Below are 14,363 nucleotides of genomic sequence, written 5' to 3' on the forward strand. Positions count from 1 at the left end.
GGATTGTTGCTTGACACCATTGCATTTAACAGGTAAGAAGCGCTGCTTTGGTAGCGCGATTTAAAACTGGCGATTTTCACTTGCACGTTCCTTTTGAACAACTCGAACCGGAGCATGTTTTCTTTCCTTTTTTCGTTACGCGTCTTCATGGCACTCACCAGCTTTTTCTCTCCGATAACGGTTAAACATAGCCACGTTTCACACATCGCACTGGCGTCCTTTATAGAGCTTGGTTCTGTAGGCACTTTTTCCTTAACAAACAAGTCACGGAGCATGCTTAACGGCGATGTTTTCAACAAACTTTTCTTTTTAACGACCCTCGTGTTTCACTAATATGGCATCAACATCCATATAACACACTTTCGTTCTTTATAATGGCGGATAGCAGTCTTCTGTGTTTTTACTGCGCTTTATGTTTTGGATTTTGTTTACCAACATGATGAAATTGTGACATTTCTGCACAAATTAGTTTATGGCTTTCATCACTTTAAAGCACCGTAACACCATGGGCTTTTTACAGAAATTCACTTTCTAGGCATTGTCCTTTTGTCTTTTGAAATGGAATAACCCCTCATTGTAACATTTAGTCATATGTATATATTCTTTTGTTATCTAGATTCCCCTGATGAAGGGCCTGATGGGCCCGAAATGCATTGGGATCACGTCTAATATTTGAGACGAAGCTTACACAGCGATATCATTTCATTGGGAAGTCTCTAGTATATAACTATATGGATTACCCATAGAGTCTTGTCAATAAACTTTGAGACTAATAAAGCATCAACCTTTTTTGTTTCAACGCTTTATTATAAACTTTTAATTCACTTCAGCGAAGATTTAACGGCGCGCCCAGAGGGACGTTGTCTGTTGACAGCCAACGCATGAGAATTTTTTGACCACTTACACTCCTTGGGTTATGAGAGTGATACCTCTGTGGCACACGACAACAATTCAACTTCATCACCCTGAGGTTCGTGCACGATCCAAATTCGTTTTGGACATCGGCGATAAGAACACAAAATAGGCGATAAGGCACGTTAGCAGCAGGAAATTAACACCTGCTCTGACCTGGTGCAAAGTCGGATGACAACCAGCTGCAGCCAAGGGAGCACAGCTCATAGCCAAACATGAAGAACAACAGATGCCCGAGCAACTGAACATGCAGCCCAGAGCACCAAGGGGGCAACAACACATACCCCTACCCCAGACCCCACTACCCGCCTCCCTCCTGACAAGGAGAATGCACATCAACCTCACGAAACCATGACCCAAACAAATCGCCTGAAGTCGCACAACCACAACACCGAACAGACAGGGGTGGTCACAAAAATTGAAACACACATCCACATCATATAACCAAAACAAAACCTTTAATACAGATGACACAAATAAAAACAATCATGAAGAGGCACTGCATGTCTTCTTCGGGCTTTCTGTAAGTCACAGCCTGCAAGACAGAAAGACAGATAAGAAAGTGTGTCATGCGCCCATCAAAGGACAGAGAGGGAGAGTGACAGGGAGAGAGAAAGAGAGAGGGAGAGAGGGAGAGAGAAAGAGAGAGGGAGAGAAAAAGAGAGAGGGAGAGGGAGAGAGAAAGGGATTGAAAGAGAGAGGGAGAGAGAAAGATAGAGGGAGAGAGAAAGAGAGAAAGTGAGAGGGAGAGAGAAAGAGAGAGGGAGAGAGAAAGTGAGAGAAAGAGAAAAAGAGAGAGAAAGAAAGTGAGATGGAGGAAGAAAGAGAGAGGGAGAGAGAAAGAGAGAGTGCCGACACTGTGGACCCAGGCCCCACTGCTCACCTGCAGACACTGGTGTGTTTCCAACCACGTGCCGGCACACACTGCAGTACCCCAGGTCACTCATCTGAAACAGTTGCCAGAGACATGAATGGCAGAGTCCATACAGTAGCACACACCATCATCGCTTGCCCGCCCCGGCGCACACAGGCTGCTGCACCCCAGCCACGTGGCAGGAGGCACGCACTGCCCACTGGCTCAGGCCTACACTGCGGTCCAGCAGGTCTTACAACAATGCCACCATTCCGGAATGCCAGGACGGCGCATCATCGCAGGCTTCATACCCGCTCAGCACGGAAGGTGCCCTTACCTCAGTGCACTGAAAGACACCGTCCCGTGGTGGTGTGCTTGTGCCTGCCGCAGTGCATCCGATGCCACCTTTATGATTGAGTCCCGTGGTGCAGACTCCATCATGTCACCCCCAGAACTGAGCAATGTGATGCGGCAGGGCCCTAGGCCCTCTTGCATAAATGATACCCACACGGAGACACCCAGTCAGAGAGTGAAAATGGCGTCCAGCACATGCGCCAGGCTCTTTTTATTGACACGGTCACATGTCCTGTGACGCCGGTACCGAAGGGGTGTGGTGTGGGTGTGAACCAGCCGTGAGAGAGTGGCCGTGGCATGCAGACAACTAGACCTGTGAGCAGAAGATCCCCACAGGGAATACCTGGGACATGTACCGTTGTCATACCCCCCTGTGCGCAAGAGCGGAGTGGGCTGGCCTGGCGTATGCCAGTCCAGCCTTAGGGTGTGAACAATGACCCCGGGGCTCTGGGCGTGCTTCCATTCTGGCCTGGGCAAGGAAGTAACGAATACGTATTTCCCCGTTCTAGTGTCAGCGCCACCTGGCACGCAATCGGCAATGTGTCACCCTGTGACCCAAGTCCCACAACATGAGCAACATGGACGTAAGGTGCAATCATTGACCCTACATGCATTCATGCCTCCACACTAGCAAGATCATGGACATGACACATTGTTGTGAAAATGAATGTTTAATGCACATTCAATGGAGTGTTGAATGCGGAGCAGTACAGGGCCATGCAAAGCCCACCTTGCAGCGTCGGCCCGTGGCGGGCCAGCCAGAGTCCTTCTGTGAATGACATGTTCCTCAGTAGTGGAGGAGTTCAGTCCACAGTCTGCTATCTGTGACATGGGTGAGCAAACAGAATATGGCAGTCCATGTCGAGGTCCAAGGTGAGTGTCGCAGAATGCATCGAGGGACATTGGAAGGGGATGATGGTGAGGGCAGGACCAAGCAGTAAGGCCATATGGCGGACATGGATGCTACCGCTTCCTTATGACCACGAAGCCTGATTCATCCGCATCTTCATTCTCTGCTGTTTCAGGTGTCTCACATATGGGTGGTGGTGTTCTGTCTCCAGCACTGTGTGGGGGTGACACCGCAGGTGCCGGAGGTGGAATGTCTGCCACACTGTGTGGCACTGACACATCCGAGGCCGGAGATGTGGATGGAGTGGTAGCAGCAGCATGCATCAGCGCCAGGCCTTGTGGCAGCAATGCCATGAGGATGGTCTTTATGGCATTGAGGGACCCAGCTACCTCTCGCTGGTGTGCAGCCGTGTCAGCTGCTGTTTCCGCACGCTTATGCTCCCTCTCCTCCATGAGCCTCGGCATTAGTCCCAATGCCCGGGCGAGCTCCCTGGAGCCACTATGACTGGACAGTCGTTCGTGCCTGTGAGTCAGGACCCTGGCGATGTCGAACATGGTTCATTGGAGAGGATGGAGCGGACTGTCGGTGTTCATTAAGGACTGTGAGTGGTCCCTAATGGGACGTAGACACCCACATATGGCGTCTAGTTTGGCTGCCATGCGGTCGCACCCCACCTGCACCTGTTCGGCCAGCTTCTCCTGGCACCCCAACACACGGAGTTGGAGGCCATGGTGGTGGGTGCTGCCTGCTGTGTGTACTGTGCAGGGGGTGGGTTCCTCGTAGCAGCGGGGCTGACCTGCTCCTGGAAGTGGGCTCCGGAGGCTCTCCACGAGCTGTTAGAGGGCGTCGGAGTCGAAGGTCTGGTTGTCCTCTTCGTCATCTGAGAAGAGACGTTGAGACTGCTTTGCAGGAGGTGTTGAATTTCCCTCTGCACTGTGAAGGGGAGATGCAGTTTAACATTGTGTTCACATGTATGTTGACGCATTGAACATGTTTACATGCAGACTGAATGACAGTGTACATTGTGACTGTGTGGAGCTGCCTATATGATGCGGGACAGTGGACATTTCAACCACTTCACGGATGTGTGTTTGTACTTGTACATTGTCAACTCACATTTCCCTGCGATGCCATATGTGATTGGCCAGTTACTGCACACAAGCGGGACCAGTTGTGCCCCCTGTTCAGTTGTGGACGTGTTCATATTGTGCCACATCGTTGTCAATGTTGTTGTGCTCTGCATGTGATGTGTGTTCCGCTTGTTCGGGGAGTCGCCCCTGCAGCTCTGAGTTGGCTGCCCCTGATACCTTACATGCGGTGTGCCTCTGCCTTCTGTGCTTCTACAGTGCTGGGATGTTGAATTCGTGGGTGCATTGGTATCTTGTTGGGATTTGGGGGTCTGGGGCATGGTTTGCCTGATGGTGTGCTGTGCTTACTTGTGCATGTGTGCCATTGTGCCCATCTTCCCCCTTCCCCCCAGTCCCTGGACGTTGCTGTTGTGTCCGGTCCTGTTAAACAGTGTCCGGTCCCCCTACTCCTGCCACCGTCTCCCCACTGATGATTGTTGACACAATTTCCTCCATCTCGTCCAGCTCATCCTGTGGCGCTGGACTGCCACCTCCAGTCTGCATTGCTGCCTTCCAGTTGTTTGCAAGCTTCTGCTTGGTTTTGCCCTTGACATAATTCCAGCGCCTCTTGACCTCGTCCATTGTTCTCTTCAGCACTCTGACTGCATTCACCTTGTCCACAATGGTCTGCCATATTCCATTTTTAGTTCCCAGTGACACAGTGGAGGTGACGAACAGTAGTTGATGGTGTTCTATCTCCTCCGTTATCAGGATCCTGTTTTCCTGCGGACTGAAACTTTTCTTCCTACTCTTCCTCTCCTTGCCCTTCCCTGACCCCGAAGTCCTAGGCTGGTTCTCCGGGGTGCTTGTGGGGTTCTGGTTCTCCTCTGCACTTGCTTCGGCTCCGGCGGACTCTGGTGGACTCCATTGTGCTTCGCTGTTGTTTGGCCTTTGTATGTGTTTTTTTTTTCACCTTTTGTAGTGCATTTCCCCGCATGTCACGTGGGGATTGCAGGCCTGTGGCTGGCTTTTGCTGATTTTTGTATCGCGATTTGCGTCATCGCCGCTTTTTTCGCGTTAATGTTTCTCATTTTTGCAGCGTTGCGTTGGTTTTAACGCGTTTGTTTGACGCGTTGTCGTGGGACTATCGCATGTTGCCACCGGCTTGGGAATACCACGTTGACACAGAGTTATTTTCCCGTGAAGGACTGCGATGTGGTGAGTTGCGATAAGCTACTCTTACGGTAATTACCACACATTCTTGAGAAAATGCCCCTTAAAGTGGTACCGGATTATAAATAACAGATATTTGTAATCGTGACGGCGATACTCAGGAACGACACAAGTATGTTTGAAATGTCCCGATGAGCCATTCATGATTAATTCAATAAAGTTTAGTGAGATGTGGTGACATGTATTACTATTGGTTTACAAATAAAAATTGCTGATTACAGTTGTAAAACAGCAAAATATGGTTCCAAATAAATCATTTACAAAGACCAATGTATTTATTATATAATAGAACTTCATTTAATAGTTTTTGTCAATTTGGCTTAATTTTTCCATATACATTATGTGTTATATCTATATGGTGCATGTAATTTCGGTGCCATTGTGTACAAACGTATTTAACATAACATATGAAAACGTAACAAAGGATGGCAAGTGTTGGTCTCGCATCAGCAGAGCTCCACAAACCAACCTCATTAAGACATTGTTATGTTTCTTTAAAAACTTTCTTTAATAGCAGCAGTAAACACTTTACTAACATTAACAACACTGTTTTTTGTTTCTAAAACCGAGAGCCCACAGGGCGCACATAATGAACCTTTTAGCCTGAGAAAGTGAAATCAAGCATTTGAAACAGCTAACTAGAGGGGTGCTTCCCTCACATTATTGTCTGATTATTTGACCACAATACGTCTTGCAGCGCCTCTGCTAATTAGCAGGTATTTCAGGTTCCATCCATCAAGCCTCCATAAATGTCTGAAGATTTAACCTGACCAGTTGTCCCAGATATCAAATCCCAGGTGGGATTTCCCCGTTTCGCTCTTCCTCCGCTGACACAGGACTACACTTTGAGGCTTCTGAAAAGTACAGGCCGATCACGGGTGTCTGTGGGTGTAAACTGTTCATGTTTCATCACTAATCGTCATACTAGCGTTATTTTTTTGCAGTGGTTACGCTGTGCTGTAGTACCAATATTCTTCTACCTCCATCATAACATTGGGGCAGATTTACTAAGATTTTACTCTGTGTTTACGTCACAAAAGTGATGCAAATCAGCGCAAAATATTTTTTTCCAATGTACTTTCATAGCGCCGTTTTGCATTACTTAGCACCAATAGGGGGTGTACCATGGGTGGTACATGGGCGTTCCGATTTATACACCTAAGGCTTCTGACGCTAACCCTATTTACTAAAAAAAAGTGAACAGAGTTTAGCGTCAGAAAATAGCACAAACTTCAACCAGGCGCAATTAAGGAGAAATGCTTTTTTTCTCGTTTATTTTCTGACTTCGCATGTGTGCTTCACTGTACAGCACACATACAAAGTGGGAAAATATTCAAAATTAGTCTAAGCATACTATTTTAAGGGTACCCTTCCAGTACAAAACCTATGCTTGACTCACGGGGACACCCTTGCACTATGGCACAAAGGTGTCTCCGTGGCGCACTGCAGCAAATTTAAGCACAGGCGCAAGGGAAAGGGGAGGAGAGGGCCATATTTCAGTAAATATGGCATACTCCTTCTCTCTCCTTGTCATGCAGTGTAGCATTTTCCTCTGCTTCACTGCGCTGCTTGAGAAACTGGTAAATCTGACCTATAGTGCACTGCCGCTTTCACCTATTGCACGAAAAATAGACTTGCAGGTTTGCGAGTAATGAGCAAAATCCCCGCAGAAATTCTCTTGATCTTTCTCAATAACTCTGAGGATGGTCTTGGTTCAGTTGGTAACCACTCAAACTGAGGTATGGAAAGGTCTGCCCCTCAGAACCAAGAGTCCACCTCGCTCCAGCAACATATTGCTTTTGTATGTTCAAACAAACGGAAAAATATCAGGGCAACAAACTTCAAACAGAGAAATAAAAAATCTATTTGCATAGCTGTAGAATCATTGAAATGTGAACTAATTAGGTATGGTATGATAGGACTAACAATAGCAGAATAGAAAACTTCTGATTTTACCCACAATACATATCTATAATCAGAAAATTTAAGTCCTTAAATTTAGGCCCAGAAATCGACAAGAAAGAACATATAATACGTATATAGAGTAGTTGATGCAAAGAATTGAGGCTGACATGTCACTATCCACAGACACATGCACAAATGGACTTCAAAGGATCGGATGGCACATAAATCAGAAATCGTTAGAACAAGTCTAATGTTGTGTGGCCACATATGAGATCAAGCAAGAGAGACAACATTAATCATTTATATTATCTCTTCAGGACACATAACTCTCAGATAATCCTCTAAAGAAATAGTAAAAATCCCAAATATTGATTGTATGATGGCACAACGCATGCCTGAACAACGCATGCCTTTACCACGCAATTTTGTGGTTAAGACATGATGGGTAAAGAGACATGCATTTTAAAGATCATACTCCTGCCGCCTGCACTGTAAACTCTCCCTTTCCCCCTGCCCTGCACCTTAAAAGTTAACCCCATGTCCCAGCCTCCTCTGCCTTGAGCCCTACAAACTGTCCCCTACATCCCTAAAGTACCCCGACCCAGCACCCCCCGCCCTGAGTGCTAAAACTGCCCCTGCCCTGTAAACTATCCCTTTTCCCTCTGCCCTGAGCCCTAAAAATTAACCCCAGCTTCTGGACCTCTTGGCTGGCCTCAAGGTTTTTGAATGCATTCTCCATGTACTCAGACATCCTTAAACATAGACCAAGTACATAGTCCACAATGCCTAGCTTAAGCTCTTTGAGAGGTCTCTTGCAGCCTTCCTTCACCAGACACAATAGTTTCCTTACAGGACGACCAAACAGAAGTTCAAACGGACTAAAGCCCACTCCCTTCTGTGGCACTTCCCTGTAAACAAAAAGCAGGCGTTGCAAAAGGACATCCCATCTCCTTCGAAGTTTTTCAGGGAGTCCCATGATCATGCCTTTCATGGTTTTGTTGAACCTCTCAACTAAACCATTGGTTTGTGGACGATATGGGGTAGTGAACTCGTAAGTCACACCACATTATGGCTTTAGGTAACCAGACATGAAGTTACTACTGCTGTTTGTCGCCATCTCCTTAGAAAAACTCACTCTTGTAAAAAACTCAAGAGGGCTCTGGCAACTTCAGGAGTAGTGACAGTCTTAAGTAAAATAGCTTCTCGGTACTTAGTGGCATGATCAACTACCACCAGTATAAATCTGTTCACTGATGCTGATGAAGGGTCAAGGGGGGCAACAGCATCAACCCCTACCGTTTCAAAGGGAACCCCAACCACTGGAAGTGGAATTTAGGGGGCCTGTGGGTGGTTACCAGCCTAGCCACTGGCTTGACAGGTCACACAGACATCACAAAATTCCTTCACCTTCTGGGGCACGGCTGGCCAGTAGAAGTGGGAGACTAACCTACTGCAAGTTTTGGTCTGGCTAAGATGCCCAACTAAGGGGATGTCATGAGCTAAAGAAAGTAAGAGCTCTTTGTACTGCTGAGGCACTACCACTCTCCTAGAGGCACCAGGTTTGGGGTCTCCGGCCTCAGTGTACAGAAGTCCCTTCTCCCAATAGTTTTGGTTTGAGCCACTGACATCTCCCTTTTCCTGGTCAGCAGCTTGCTGTCTCAGACTCCGAAGAGTGGGACAGGTCCTCTGTCTCTGGCACAGATCTTTCCTAGGTGGGTCCCCCTGAGCCTTGAATCTCGCCTGTGTTAGGCCCAAGTTCCTTGGGCTCAGTTCCCGCTGAGGCTGACAGGTCTTCTCCCTGAGGAGAGAGGACCTGAGCTTGTGTCTGATTTGACGTTGATTTCCCAGACTTCCTGTCTTTTTTCTTGAAGGATTGGGCCATTATTCCAGACCTCTAACTCCTCTTTTTTTACCCTGGGCTTTGCTTTGTGCTCTGGGTTTCACACACACCCATGCAGGTATACCCAGCTTAGCTGCATGGGTCTTCAGTTCTATCTCAGCCCATGTTGAGGACTTCAGATAATTTTTCTAGCATACAGGCTACAAGAATAGCAGAGGATACAACCACCTTCACGCTCCCCATTCTAAGGACACCATTGCCATGGGATGGACCTTACTTTGATTGTCAGCATTGGTGACTAGATAGGTCTCTCCAGTGAGGTATTGCCCTGGGGATTTAAGTTTTTCAGTCACCATGATGACACTTGCACCTGTATCCCTCAGTGCTTCCATTCCCACCCCATTGATATGTGTTTTTTCATGTTCCTAGGCCAGACAGCCAGGGCAGCTACATCCAACCCACCATATAAGACTAAAATGGTTTCAGTGTGCTCTTCGCCATGGTCACAGCACACCAAGGATCCAACCTGGAGACTCACCACTGCAGCAGGAGCTGCAGGTGCACTAGTGGGAACCTTTTTTCGGACAGTTAGAGTCTCTAGTTCGGTGTCCATTGGCTTTTGCAATTAAAGCACCAAGCCGTCTTGGGAACCCCATTTTTACCCTGGTGTCCTCCCTTTGACTGTGTATTATCTCTGGACCCACCCTGCTGAACAGGTTATTGGGAGCCTTTAGAGGACTCTTTGTTTTAATCTTTAGATTGCCCACTCTCTTTTCCTTGGGGAGATTATCAACCCTTTCTTTTGGTCACCCTCATATGACAGTTCTTGGACACCTACATCTTGACCCAATGGTCAGCCTTCTTTCCCAATTCTTGAGAGAGACTGGAAATAGGTCTACCAAGTACTGATGCATTTTTTCGGAAACAGTTACTTAACAGATGCTCTTTCACAATAAGATTATAAAGCCCATCATAGGGGGTAGATTACGATGTCATTAGGATAGCATTCTGACCGATTCAGTTCCAGAATGCTTTTCAAACAACTTGGATCCAGGGAGTCCGACCGAGCGATTTTGATGCATCCAGATACGATTTAGTCGGACTCCCATTGACTTCAATGGGAGCCTGTGTTCCGACCGAATACACAGACTCCCATTGAAGAAAGGGGTGGTTGGGGAAAATCATGCACCCTGTGGCGGGCACCCCATGGTGCATGGTTGGAAAGGGGGGGTCCCATGGGTACCCCCACAGACCCAGTTTGGAGGGCCATGGGTGAAGGGGGGCCTGCTATGGGCCCCGAAGGTCAGATTTCAACAGCAGATTCATTTCGGAGCAACCGATTAGGAAAGCTTGTCCGAATCTGACATCATAATAGCTTGGCTGGAAATGCGCTCCTTAGACTGCTACGATTCGGCTCTGACCAACTCAGTTACTCCCAGTGCCTTTCGGAACCAAGTCGGACAATTCCAAGGCTTCCCAGGCATCAAAATCGCTTGTTGGGGAATGTGTGGGTTCTGAATCTGATTCGACTGAATCGAATGCCGTTCGGAGCCTTTCCTAACGACATCTTAATCGACCACACAGTCTTGCACCTGGTTTCCTTTCATCCAGGGACCTAGTGTTTTGACTGAGAAGTCAACAAAATCTACCCAGGTCTGACTTGAGGTTTTGTGAGTCTACCTGAACCTAATCCTATACTCCTTGTGGTGAATCCAAAGCCCTCAATCAGGGTATCCTTCATGAGGTCAGAAGACTCAGCATCCACCTCATTAAGTGTCAGGAGTCTATCCCTGCACTTTGCTGAGAACAGCTCCCAGAGTAGAGAGCCCCAATACTTCTGGTTGAGTTTCCTCATCTTTCAAGCCCTCTCAAAGGCTGTAAACCACTTGGTGATACCATCACCTTCTGGATATTTGGGGACAATCCCTTTCCGGATTTTAAGGTCAAAAGGTTAATCTTTCTCCTTGTTTAATATTTTGCTGCCAGCAGAGATGGGTCCTAGGCTTATCTCAGCTCTTTCTTTGTCTAAGGCTAAGATTTTAGCCTCAAGGGTTATTCTCCTAGCTAGTTTTTGAAGATCAGGATCTTCCTCTTCTATTTCTTCTGGGTTACTGTCAGTAGTATTCCAATAGGCGTGCTGTCAGCAAGGGCATCTGAGGACTCATCATCCTCACTGAAATCTCCATCCCCTGTTCCATTAGGACTTTCTTCCCTTGGCATGGCTCTATCAGGCTCAGCTAGCAATGTTTGGAGATAACCTTATTAGGTGTAGGCCCCATTGGCAAGGTTCCATGCTTTACAGGGGTCCTTAAATTGGGTCAACTTAAGTTTCTTGTAGGGATCCAGGTTGAGCGCCTGGTTAGTACTTTCTGTCTCAGACATGGTATTAGATAAGTTAGGACCTTTTTAGAAATTGAAGAAAAAATCTATCAGACTATTTTTTTTTAAAGGAATTCCTGTCTAGTATACTTTTTAACGTCTAATGCAATTGGACTGGGGGTCGTAACCAAAGTCCCTGACAGTTCGATTTATCAATTTAGAAAAATCGAAAAAAATCAAAAATATTTTTTTTAACTAATGGCAATTGTGGATTTACTTCGTAGAGTCACCTTTTGACCAAGTGGTATCAGCAAATGCAAAGTCTTGTATCCCACCGCTGAACCACCAGTGTAGGAAGCTGCCTCTCTATATATTGGACCACAACGAGGTACACTGTGTCAACAGTCCAGGTAACCCTTATTGGTTTCTAGAGGCAAAAATAATGATAACACTAAATGCTCTCTTTTGTGGTAGTGTGGGCAAGCAGTTTAGGCTTATCAGATGGTAGTGCTCAGCATTTGTTATACTCACAGAGGAAATAAATGAGACACACACTCAAAGAATAAATCCGAGACTAATTTAGAAAAAAATAACTGGTATTTTTATATGAATTTTGATACCAAGAACTTCATAAACAAATATGTACTTTTTTTTTTTTTAATAAACTTTTTATTGGTTTTCTTAGAGCATAAAGAACAATCTGTGACAGTGCATCGCTTGAGAATTATTACATCAGCATACATAATATCAGTCCACATCAAAAACAGCACTACAATCAGTGTCAGGTACAGTATCTCTACTTTAAGCATAAGCACTCTAGCCAGGACCACAGCGGGGACCCTCCATCTCCCATTCCGTCCCCTCGTATCGTTATTCACTAAGTTCTGAATCCAAGTCCTCCCTCGGGGTTCGCAGATGTCTCCTCGGTAGCTGTTCCATGCCCCCCATATCTGAGCCCATTTCTTGGGGCATCCCCTATGGACATACACTGCCTTTTCAGCAACCATGATGGAATCCATGTCCCTACACCACTGGCGGAGGGTAGGGGACTGGCTGGACCCCCTCTTCTGCTCTATGTTTCGTTTTGCAACCATCATGCCTATTGTTACCCATGTTAAAATATGTACTTTTTAAAATATTGACTTTCACAGGTAAGTAAAATATCCACTTTAATACAACCTTATGCTCAATTGTTTCCTATAGGAGAAAAAGGCATATACGGTATGTAGGTATTTGCAGTATTTGCCCTTGAGAACTTAAAGTGATAGTGGGGTACCCTCTATCCTTGGGGGGCCTTGGGGCCTCTGGGGGCAGAGGTGCTGGTCGGGTTGGTAGCCTTACGTGCTAAACCAATACACCAACGGAAACAGGGATCACCTAAAACCAGGCTGCAGAGGGGGAATTAAGGACATGTCCAGGAGCTCCCAATGGGGGCTCAGTTCATAAGGGCCCTGAAAGCCAGGCAGCAGAGTCAGTTCTCAAAAAACCTGGGCTGAGGCACTGGGGTGCAGAGGGGTTAGGTCAGCTGGGCTTGTGCGTCACCTGTCCTTGCGGTTGTCGGTCTCGCTGGTTGAGGGTGCAAAAATCAGTTCAGCTGGGACACTCTGGAACTGGATCTCTGCGGTGCTGATGTCCCTCGACGGCATCTCGGTCTCGAGGCATTGGAGTACAGATTAGACTTAAACAGGCTTTGGTTGCTGCAAGGGGTCTGGTACCCCGATTATTGGCGCTGAGCATCTTCTCACTTACTGGGGAAATGGATCTGACCTCCTGGAGAACGGTGACATCTTCCTGGGAGCCTGCTGCATTGGTTTGAACAGGGAGCAGCAGCACTGAAAACTGGACTCTGCTGTTTTGCTGTCTGCAGACTACAGGGGTGTAGCTTGTCTACTGCAAGGGAGATTGCTGGCAATTAGAGAAGGCTGGCAGTGTACCGGGGTTATTGATAGAGTTTCAGCTGCAGGACTTGTCGGGTTCTTTACGATTGTTGAGACCAATGCAGGCAGGCGGGGTTTGGTGCCAAAAAGTCTACAGCAAGTCTTCAGTTCTCCTTTTCATCTGGGTACTTGAATCTGAGTTCCTGGCATCAAGGGTGCCACCTAATACTCAATTTAGGGGCGTTATGGAGAGTGACAGGTGGTTGTCCATGGGCTACTCACCTTTAGGGTGACTAGACACCCTATATGACCACTTCCGGTGGGAAGTGGGCCTAACCCTGACTCAGTGAACCTAATTCCACCAAAAACCAAGGTGGTGGAATACTAGATTTCGAGTTCACATCAGGTAGCCCGCCTTAGGGGCAGAACTGGCCTTATAGTGAACAAGCCTCCTGATTAGCTAATTTTATTGCCTGTCCTGGTGCCAAATGGGCCCAGGCAGGGGGTGCCATTTTCCCAGGCCTTTAAAGCCCTCTGCCTTGATAAGCTTATTATTAACCATCGTGCTTGGAGGAGGTGACAACACCTCCGGCCGGAGCAGGCATTGTTTCTGCCTTCAGAGTGTGGGCTCTCACCTGCAGGTGGTCAGAAACCTGTCTGTGGTGGCAGGCTGGTCTACACCAGTCAGCTATTACCCTAGAGGTTGGTGGGTTTTCAGGAGGTACCTCTTAGGTACCCTCTGAGTGCATGTATTAATAAATCCATCACTGGAATCAGTGTGGGTTTATTAATACAAGATGCTTGATACCAAACATATACTCAAGATGGCTTTTCTGTTCACTGGCAATCCCCAAGAATCGACATGAACATCATAGGGGCATGTCTGCTCATGCAGATATGTCCTCACATGTAATATAATGCACCCTGCCTTAAGGCTTTAAGGCCTGCTGTAGGGGTGATGTACATATATTGCATGCAGTGTCCTCAGGCATGACACACAGGTGTACCATGTTGTGTCTTCACTTTTGTCTGCACCAAGTCACGCAGCCGGCAATGGCAGTTTGCATGAGTGTGGTGAGGGGTCCCTTAGTGTGGCACAATACATGCTGCAGCCCTTAGGGACCATCTTTAGCATCCCAGCCCTAGGTACTAG

Source organism: Triturus cristatus, chromosome 8, assembly GCF_964204655.1.
Source record: "Triturus cristatus chromosome 8, aTriCri1.1, whole genome shotgun sequence".
Classification (NCBI taxonomy): Eukaryota; Metazoa; Chordata; class Amphibia; order Caudata; family Salamandridae; genus Triturus; species Triturus cristatus.